The sequence below is a fragment of the Panicum virgatum genome, chromosome 8K, assembly GCF_016808335.1.
Source record: "Panicum virgatum strain AP13 chromosome 8K, P.virgatum_v5, whole genome shotgun sequence".
Taxonomy (NCBI): Eukaryota; Viridiplantae; Streptophyta; class Magnoliopsida; order Poales; family Poaceae; genus Panicum; species Panicum virgatum.
The window spans coordinates 17348329-17358787 of NC_053143.1; the positions used below are offsets into that span (position 1 = coordinate 17348329).

Genomic DNA, 10459 nt, shown 5'->3' on the forward strand with positions numbered 1-10459 from the left:
GAAGGGACTCACACCTAAGCCAAGGAAAGAGCTAGGGACTAAATTGCCAGAAGCCGAGTCTGAATGTCCGACGATAGCGATAATGTACTGAACGGTGGGCTTTGATTTCTGAGAGTTAGCAAGGGATAACGGCATTATCGTGTTCTTACTACCCATATGTTATCGTGTTACTATTGGAAGCTGATCAAAACAATGATGTGATGATGTTTTGCTGCCTTTGCATTGGAGGTCGTCTAATGTTAATTCATGGATTTTACATTGAATTAATAGGATGGATCATATTGCATTGCCGTCAGTTATAATGAGGTTGTCAAATAATATCTGGTTGTTCCCTGGGGCATATGTGAAATAGCTGGGGCATAGCACAGATTTTCTGTGGATTGCTGGAAAAGCATTGGTAAACATGGTCACATGTTCTATAAAAAGGGGTTATGAGATGCTCAAGGTCAAGGGGCTCCTACCCATGTTGACATGAGAGAACTGATTAACTGAAGGACTAAGAGGACTCAGCAACAAAGCTGGGAGTTTGTAAAACTATGTACATGCTCAGACTGATTCAACTTACTGAACAGCCTGACAGTGTATCGTGAAACAGGAATGCTGAACATGTTTATTCAGCCTAGCATATCATTTTCCAATTCAGATCAAAATTGGAGTGAAAGTTCAGATGAAATGCAAATTCTTCACTTGGTTGCTCCTTTGGTACAAAGTTTTCATAATGGACAAATTGCTAACCCGCCAGTTTCGTTATCACTTTTTATCGTCAACTGTAACTCTTCAAAACATATTTGGCACAAAATGGCAGCTTGGTCACGGATAGATTCTCTCGTGCCTCGTAATCCCTCGGAAAATATCAGAAACTGGAGGCACAGGCATTGAAGGAAGTAAAATCCAGGCCCATGAGGAGAAATTCAGACAATATATGTTTTGAATATTTTGAAAAGAAGAACTTGGCGAAAATGTTTTAGAGCAGTTGGCTTGGATTTCATGCATGTGATCGAGATCATTAAACGGAACATTGGCACGCTAGGTACCAAGGAGAGGAATTGCTGTAGGAAGTCTGTATAGGCTTTACTCAATATTGTTGGAAGCCGTCCAGTAGTTTTCCATCTTCCTTCTTTTTTGGGTTTTCTTTTGTTTCCAAGAACTTGTTTTAGATTTTCTTGAACTGGTACACTAGCAAAGGACCTGTGAACTGTCATACGATGTGAGATGCTGTGTTCTTGCACTTGGGCAGGAAGATTCCTGTCAGAAACTATTAACATTTTAGATGGCTTTGGCTTCGAGGGAAGTTGATACTGTGGCAAGTGACCCGGAGTGAGTAGGAGTTGTTCCTCGCTAACACCAGTCATCACAGTGTTGCTCCGGTGACCTGTTAGCTGGCCCCTCGTGCCTCGCCATCGCCTGCTTCCACTGGAATTCGGAACGGTACCATTATAGTCGTCATGCCATTGCTCCGTTCGTTCGGCATAGTTCGGAGGAGGAAAGACGACCCACGGCGTACGAGAAAGAGCGGCGGTAGAACGCGTGGACACGCGTCACCGCTCCCGCCTTCTCCTCCTACCCTGCCCGCGTCGGGGTCCGCCTCCTACCCAAAAATGTGAACGACTTTGATAGTTCGATGGTCAAGGATACCCGGTTTTGAAGTTGTATGGCCAAAATCAACCTCGGGTAATAGTTGGATGGCTAAAAATGGACTTTTTCCTTTTCCAGAAAGCTCCGTAACTCGGATCCATATATTTACACAAAACCCCCTAACTATCCAAAATTTTAATAATAAATACCCTGAAATGGATCGCGATTTTTTTGATCGTCCGAATTTTTACACAAAACTCCCTAATTCGGATCGTGATTATGATTTTTTTACATAAAACACCCTATAACTTTACAAGATGATCTTTTCTCCTGTTTGTGCTAGCTATTCTCGCTCTCTAGCGTTTCCATCCTCCCTTCCGCCGACGGCGGTGGTGGCTGCCCTCGCCCTGGTAGGCAAGGATACCAGAAGAGGGTGGCACAAGCTGGAAAGCCGCCGATTCTCACGACGGCGGCATGGTGGGCAGTGAGCAGTGGTGGAGGGAAGCCTAGGGCAACTAGGGCCCTGGCCCTAGGCGTGGGCTGGTATTTTGCATACTGTAGCTACTGTAGACCAAAGGAATAGGCGCAGCTAGCCCCGATTGGCCCATTAGCGGCCCTAGGCGTCAAATTGGCCCAGCTCCGCCCCTGGCAGTGAGGAAGGGAGATTCGAAGATGGGCCCGTCGAGGTGCCGGACTGGAGCAGACGCACTCCACGAGCTCGTTATTTTCGAGCTCACCATGGAGCACGGACCGCTCACCATCTCCAGCTCCTCTTGGTACCACGTCAAGGTATGCCAGACGCGTTCCTACCACCACCTGTTACCATACATTATCTTTCTTTTAGAGCAAGCTGCTACCATACATAGCGCGCTCAACGTGTTCGACAAAACGGGTCAAGCGACGAACCAAATGCTTTGTTTTCTTCCTTATCGTTAACATCATCTGGAACATTGAAAAAAATGCTGCGTATGCTTATTTCACAAAATACAGTATGTGTAATTTATGATGTTTGTTGTGATGCGAAAGAAAAAGAAAGAATAGGTTGCTTTCTGCGTCGTGTCAGTGTAGCAGCCTAAATTCTACAGTCTTATGTGGTTTGTTATGCTGTGAAATAATTATCTCATTCGTTATAATTTAGTTGCAGAAGATCAAAGGGGACTAGCTGGATGTAACGTAAAAAGGTTGTGAGAACTGGACAAAACAAGAGTCCTTATTAATGGTCCTGTAAGATATTAGATTTTAGCTCAGTCAAAATCTTATGGGATAAGGGTCAATAAGGACTGGCCATGTTATCTGAGTATCATATATTTTTACATTTTGTATGTGAAGGAAAATAGAGAGTAGCAAGCCTCAGCGTACTGATTTTTCTGTGCAAAGGAACTCAGTTTATGTAAATAGAGCATAGCTTGGCTCATTTTGCCTTGAACTTGGCACTTCGAAATGACGGTGCGGCGTTTTTTTAATTGTTTCTGCCATATAACGTAAATGCATAAGCTTTTAATAGAAAGAGTGGAAAGGCTTCTAAGCAATGCTTACTCTGCCATAGCATTGACTGACTAGGCACTTGTTGTCTTGTTGATCTGACTGATCTTTGGTAATATGTCTTTTACATGCTACTGGCCTTAGGGTCAATAACAAAAAAGGTCACAGTGATCATCAATGTTGAAATTGCAGGAATGACCTGGAAGCTGAATGGAGCTGTCTCTTGCGGTGTCAATAAGTAAGATCATGAAATTGTTATCAAATTAACTCAACCTAATATAAACTTGACCTGGTTGTTTTGGTGCAGCATCCTTTATCTAATATTGCAGATCCACTGAAAGTTGTAAGGAGGTTGCTGCAGAGACGTCAATGTTTGCATGATTATGTTTCATGGAGGAATTGCTGGTGGCTCCGAAGCTGCTTGCAGTGTTCCTTTGGCCTGTAGCCTCTTCTTTATTTTGCTGGATCTGTAACATGGTAACTGAACAGTCCAGTTTTTAGCTGATGAAATTCCTGTGAGGTGGATCATGGCATCATCTTAGTCATGTAACAATTGTGCTCCTGGAGGCACACCCCTGACCCCTCAACTGTGATGTACGATTAACTGTATATGTCCTTGGTTCCTATAGTGCTTGAACATTATAAAATAAACCGTGCTTTTTCGGAAGACTTTTCATATATGTTCACGGTATTTTGTTCTGATGAGCCCGTGTAATCGAAGCCCATCCGCAATCCCAGCCCAAAGCCGAATGCGTGACACATCTCGGCCCAATTAAAGCCCTTTTACTTTGACGAGCCCATAATCGAAGTCGTCATGCCCCCAGCCCAGTGCCACCGCGGGAGCCCAAACCATGGTCCATGAAACCACTACCAGCCAATCCACTCACTCCACAGTGGTCCCAATCTGGAGAATACCACCGTCCTTCCCTTTTTTTATTTTAATCTTTTTAATATAATATTTTAATAATAACCCGTGTCGATCTAAATTTCTAAGTAACCCTTTTGGTCACGCCACAACTCGTGATGTGACTCCCTAAAGGGTCGCACCACATGCTACGACGCGACCAAGGTGCCACGTTGACACCTGAGCCCCCGCGCAGCTGACGTGGCAAGGTTGAGTCACGCCTAAGCATGTGGCGCTACTCAGCTGAATAGAGGCCCGCCCAGCCCTAGGATTGGCCCAACAAACATACTCTCCCGACCCAACCTCCTCGCTCCCACCATGAAGCTCGCCAACCTGCACTATGCCGCTTTGCACCGCCGTCGAAAGAGACATCCCTTGAACCGTCGTCACCAGTAATGCCAAAGTCGAGTTGGGTCTCAAGAGATGACGCCTCCAAGGAGTGGACGACGCCTGTGGCGCCGCCGTCGCTCGTCCAGAAAACTGGACAGGGTTTTCACCTAGAGAACCCCGTTCCGCAGGGATGGAGCTTCAAGATGACGCCCCCAACGAAGAAAACAACGCCCTAGGGCGCCGCCGCCATCGCCACCTACAGGCAAAGGCTTTCGCCGGAGCCCCAAAGCATCCCATCCGCACCACAGCAAGTACCCAGCCCGGCACTCCTAGGACCAAGGGCGGTGCCGGCGGTCGTGCCTCCTTGCACCTCGCGTAGACCATCTTCTCACCACTGCCGCCGCACACGCACCTCCCTGCCGCCGCACGCGGCTCTGCTGTGTTGAGAGAGGAGCAAGTGGTGTTGAGATGTCCGGAAAAATATCTGCTGAGCAGATGTGGATGGCATGCAGCCACGTAGAAGATGTTTGGTTGGAAGCCATTCATTGCCACATGCAAAGTACTTTCGCCCGCGGAACAGTGTTTTTTGAGGCGGAGGAAACAGCCGCCACGAACCTGTGGCGAGCCACGCCGTGGCGTGGCGACCAATGGCCGTAAACCAAACACGCCTAACTGCGCCGAGCGCCTGTAGCGAAGCATTACCGTATTTTTTTTCTCGCCCCTGCATATTAGATGGAGCTGTCCTGTGCAGAAAAGAGTTCCTGTGCGAGTTCAAGACGATGGGGAAGCGCTGTGCTACAGTTGCGGTCTTCGGATGGTGAAGAGTTTTTGAGATTTGTGGAATCGTGCGACACCTCTTAATGCGCGGTGGGATCAGGAAGTCTAGAGATTTATATCTACCAACGAAAGAGTTTTAGCTGGTGACCAATGGAAGCTGTAGACGTAGCTGATCTGCGCTCGATTTTGGCCCGATCGCACGATCAATTTTCATCTTTTAGAGATATGAAACTACTAGCGCCCGGACGTCCGATCCGTGCGCCAGCATCGGACGGTCGGATGCCAAAAAAAATCCCCACTCCAACACGTGTCGTATGTTGCATGAAACGTTCGAGAGAAATAATAAATCAGTTGCAATATTAAAAAAACCATAATTGCAACATAACAAAATCACAACTACAACACCACAAAAACACAGTCGCAACATCACAATCATGGTTTAAAACTCATCACTATCATTAAAGAAAATCCAAAAATCACAGTTGCAACATAAAAAAATTATAATTGCAACATGAAAGAACCACTGGTACAACATCTCATATTAATTAAAAAAGAATTCTTTATCATGGTTGCAACATCGCGAAATGTCAATTGCAACATCAGAAAATTATAGTTTTTTTAGTACAGTACAACACAGACGCTCACAACACGCACGCACACTCATCCCTATGAACACACGTACGCAAACACTACCCCTATGAGCACCTCCAAAGGACTGGACCAGCAGATCTGGAGATTCCCAAAGTCACCATTGGTGCCTCGTTGTCGACGAAAACGTCGCTTACCACTTAGCGCATAACGAACCCGGGTGGATATATTCCACCACAAGGGACCTAACCAACTGATCTATGATCAGTTCGCATCAGAAAATTATAGTTGAAACAACATAATCTGTGTCGCTGGAAAAATAGAATTTGCTTCATTGGCAGCGTCGACGGCACCACGACAGCCATGGACCGTGGCACAGTCATTTGGCACGACCCAAAGCACGGCACGGCATGAAATATTTTGGGTCGTGCTGACATGACACAGACACAAGGATCGTGCCGTGCCTAGGATCTCAACACGATGGGCTATATGGCACGACCCGCATTTTGGACCGTGCTTGGGCCGGCACAGCATGATGTAGCCTGTTCTACGATAGTAGTTAATCTTCCTTTCTACTCCAATTAATAACAATCATGAAAGAAAATATTCATATTCATTCAAAAAAACACGTAATTTTCCTATCATCCATAGTTTATATGCTTTCTAATTACAATAATAATATTTCTCCATCGATGTATATAGAATCCAATTGCAAGTATCTGGAGGGTCATGCTTGGGCCGGCACGGCACGGCACGAAGACGTGCCCGGCGTGCCGTGGGCTATGTTTGGGCTTGATAAAAGACTTATCATACCAGCATGACACGGTACGATATGCCGACCGTACCTAGAAATCTAGATCCGACACGGCACAAGGCACGAAAGGGCCGGACCGGGCTGGCACGGCACGGCCCAAGTCCCAGCTCTAGCCATGGACGGTCAACAATCAATCACCTAAACTACCAATCAACTAACCAACCAAAATTGCATCTCCTTCTCTGAAGGGGAGAAACAAATCTCGAATCCAAATGTGTACGCTCTCAAGAAACAAAATATGATCGAAGAATCACATGTGGAATCGTCGCCGGAGGGGGCACGGTTCACGCGTCAGGGCCAATGCATCGGGTACCAGTCCTGCATGCATAACCTGAAGCCGCGGAAAAAGAGGACTCCTCCGGCTGCGGCTCCGAGGCAGCTGATGTCGCGCTGGCTCCCACCATTCACGAGGGGCTCGTGGTCTTCACAGTGCAAGCGGCTGGCCGGGAGATCCCGCGAGGCGCTCCTTGTCTTCTTTCCCTCAGGCGGCGGCGAGAGGCAGGGGAGACGATCTGTTTGCGTGTTGACGGAGAGTACTTCCGAAGAGGACGAACACTACAACAGTCGGATAACGAACGCGATGAGAAGATGTTGCACCCACGGGAAACAAAGATGGTCTTCGGACAGTCGCCCGGAATTCTCTCTTTTTGTATTCAATGTCCCATCAATGACTGTTACAAAGGTATTTATAGGCGACGGTTCATCTACCGCCCCTCAAATTACACCGTAATGCCCTCCAACGACTAGATTCCAAAAATATTCTCGAGGCAGGCCCATATTTTTACATCTGTTGGTGGGTTACAGCTCCCACTCGGACACGCTGCGGGCCCGGTCGCCGACGTCATCGTCCGGTGGCTCTGGCCTTCGACGCTTCTGCCGAAGCCCGAGCCTTCGGCCCGTTCCGGGCTTTGTTGGCGCCCCTGACTCCTTCGTCCTGACGGCCCCAAAGACTTCGCCCCGTCAACGAAGCAGTCAGGGCCTTCGCTTCGCTTCTCTTGTTGGCCCTTCGCTTCCTCGACGAAGGCCCGATCGCCCGAGGCCTTCGTCGCCTTCGTCCACGCTTGTCTCGACCAGTTCCCCGGGAGCGAGGCCTTCGGCACACTGACCGAAGGTGGCATTCCCAACAGTAGCCCCTCGAGGCCGTGGTCCTTCCTTAGAAGACCTTCGACCTCGACCCGAACTGGCGTGTCTAAGCCCGAAGCGCCACCCTTCGGTCCTCGTCCGATTGCCTCACGTTCGGGCGAGGGTCGAGTCATGTCTGTAGGAGTTCCGCCTGTCCGTCGCTATGCTTGAATCGATACACATTTAACACAATTATTAAGATATGGCGGAAAATTAATATTGGCGGGGTAACCGAGGCGTTGTCTTGGACGGCGCGGAGGAGTAGTTAATTGACGTTGTCGCCCCTCCGCGCGCCCTCATCATTTTTTTTCAGGAAGGGCAAAAAGGTATTTGCACATCCCCCCCACCCCTATAAAGGTGAGGGTGCGCGTGGGCGGTGACGGTCACGTTCTCCTTTCAGCGCTTGCGTTTTCGTAGAAAAGCCTTCGCTGAAAACCTTTGCTTCTTCACACTTGCCCTACAGCCATCACTTGACATCGAGCGCCGAAGCCAGCGATGGCCCCCAAGAAAGACAAGGCTCCGCCCACTTCCTTTCTTGGCTCTACGAAGATGACACGAATGATGCCGAAGGATCTGGAGGATCGCGGTGTGATTGCTGCTGGCCTCAGGCGGGTTCCACCGAAGGCTGAAGTTTACGCGAAGCCTAAAGGCGACGAGGTGATTGTTTTCAGATATTTCTTCCCCGCCGGTCTTCGTTTCCCTTTGGATGCTGCAGTTGTGGAGATTTTCGCCGGAGTCTATCTCCACCAGATGACTCCGAACTCTATCCTTTGGCTTAATCTTTTCATGTGGCTGACGAAGACCTGCGTCGTGATGCCGTCAGTGGAGAATTTTGTGCGGGTCAGCCGCGTGCATTACCAGCCGAAGAGTATTGCGATCCGTGGTGCAGATGGTTCGTTGACCGAGGCGGAGCCCCAATACAGCTGCTATACCTTCACGTTTCATCCGAACACGCCCAGCCCCGTCGCCGCCTCCAAGAACAAGTGCCAGGGGACTGGGCCTCATACTGGTTCTATCACAAAGTCCCACTGGACCCGGTGACGAAGCGCCGCCCACTTGTGGTTAAGAAGATTGCCAATTTGGGCGAGACGCCCAAGGTCGAGGTGGAGCGTGTCGTCGAGAATGAAGGGTACCTCTCGATCCTCCGGGAAGTGTCGAAAACTCTTGGCGTTTGCGACGTTACCGAGGAGTTTGCGGCGTGCGGCTGCTTCCCGGTGAAGGAAGGGTGGTCTGTTTCTTCGTGGGCTCCGGAGGAGAAACGTGCCTTCGGCCTTCCCACGCCGGATTTTGGCGAAGCTTTCCAGCTTCGGAAAGAACGTAAGTGCAAAGAAAACTTCTTCGCTATTCATTTTTTTTCTTACTGTATCCCTTCGCGTTGAAGTTATAGATGCGAAAGAAGTGGAGGCTCGGGCTGATGAGATTCTCGTCCTCGTCTCCAGCAATGAGTGCGACCTGCTTTTGTCGAAGCTTGGGGGGATGCGACGGAACCGAGTTTTCCACTTCTTTGGCGTCGAAGCCCCCCAGCGGACGGCCGAAGCCTTGCTCGTGGCGCAGAGGGCCGCGAGCCGACCCGGTGGTGGTAGTGCCACGGTCATTCTGGAGAAGAGAAAAATGCGGAGGGGCGGTGCTAGCCCAAGCGGAGCGAAGCATGCGAAGCTGCTGAACATTCTAAGCACGTCTTCTCTTCGGAGCAAGGGAGACTCCGAAGAAGAAGGAAGCGGGAGCAGCCCCCCTGGCGTCGCACAGCCGATCTTGGCAGTTGCTCCCGGAGCGAAGCGTGTGCCGCTCTTGGAATACAGTGAGCAAGAGATCGAGAGCAACGAAGAGGTGGCTCGCGAGGTCGAGTCCGCTATTGCGGCGACCGAGCCCAAGACTACCATCGTTCCTGCTGCCAGGGGCTCGGTTACGTCATCTTCTTCGACCTCGACTTCTTCATCGGGCGGCGAGGACGTGGGCGACGACCGTGGGGCCGGTGGCAAGGATCTAGTTATCACTTCGGGGATAGCTGCAATAGCTGCTGCCAAAGGTGATGCCCCAAAGCTGCCAGAACCGAGGCCCGCCGTCTCTACCTCGACGGAGAGCAGCAGCTATTATGTAAGCACTTCGGATCCCGTCGAGGTTGCTGCTACTCTCGGGGTGCCGGGGGCGAAGCTGATCGGAGGCAACGTTGTCGGCAGCCTTCGATTCGCAAGCAGTGACCGGGAGAGGAGGTTCTTGGCTGAGGCTAGGGGCTCCTTTAGCTTCCCTCTTATGAGAAATACCTGATGGCTACCGGGGTGGGTCAGATGCTCCTGGACATCGAAGACCTTTCTCTGAAGGCCTTCATCGCGTCCCGGTGCGCCTCGCGCCAACTCCAACTTGAAAGCGCCAAGGCTTCACGTCTGGCTGAGGTAAAGGCCTTCACTTCTTCTCGAGCCGAGGCGAAAAAGGCCGCCGAAGATTTGGAGCTTTCCCGCTAGGAAACCCGTGCGACGGAGGAGGCCAAAACCAGAGCTGAGGAAAGCCTAGAAGTACGCCGAAGATCGTTGATCCCGCGGGAAGGATACCATTCAGCGTTGGCGCGATGCTATCAGCTCTGGCTCCGATGCGGTGCAGGCTGATCTGCACGGCCTATTGGAGAAGTTTGGTATTGTGCCTCCGGATCTCTCTCAAGGGGATCACGTCGAAGTGGCTGAGCCGTTCAGCTGGATCCGCGCTTGCGTGGTGATGGCTGACTCTGGCTCCGACTTTAAGTGCGAATTGAGTGCAACCATTGCGGTGCGTACCCTGAGTGCGGCTGTTTGCGAGTTGCTGCCAGCTGGGGCGAGCCCTTCGGGCGGTGTAACGAAGGCACAACTGCGGTGTCTCCGGGATCCATCCTTTGAGTG

At 50.2% G+C, this 10459-nt stretch overlaps 1 long non-coding RNA gene across 1 annotated transcript; it reads left to right on the forward strand.

Moving 5' to 3' along the window:
• The first annotated feature begins 1977 nt into the window (after window positions 1–1977).
• On the forward strand, window positions 1978–3733 carry LOC120646200. The gene is made up of 3 exons (XR_005664309.1): window positions 1978–2364; window positions 3250–3295; window positions 3365–3733. It is a non-coding gene; the product is annotated as an uncharacterized LOC120646200 (long non-coding RNA).
• The last annotated feature ends 6726 nt before the right edge of the window (window positions 3734–10459 follow it).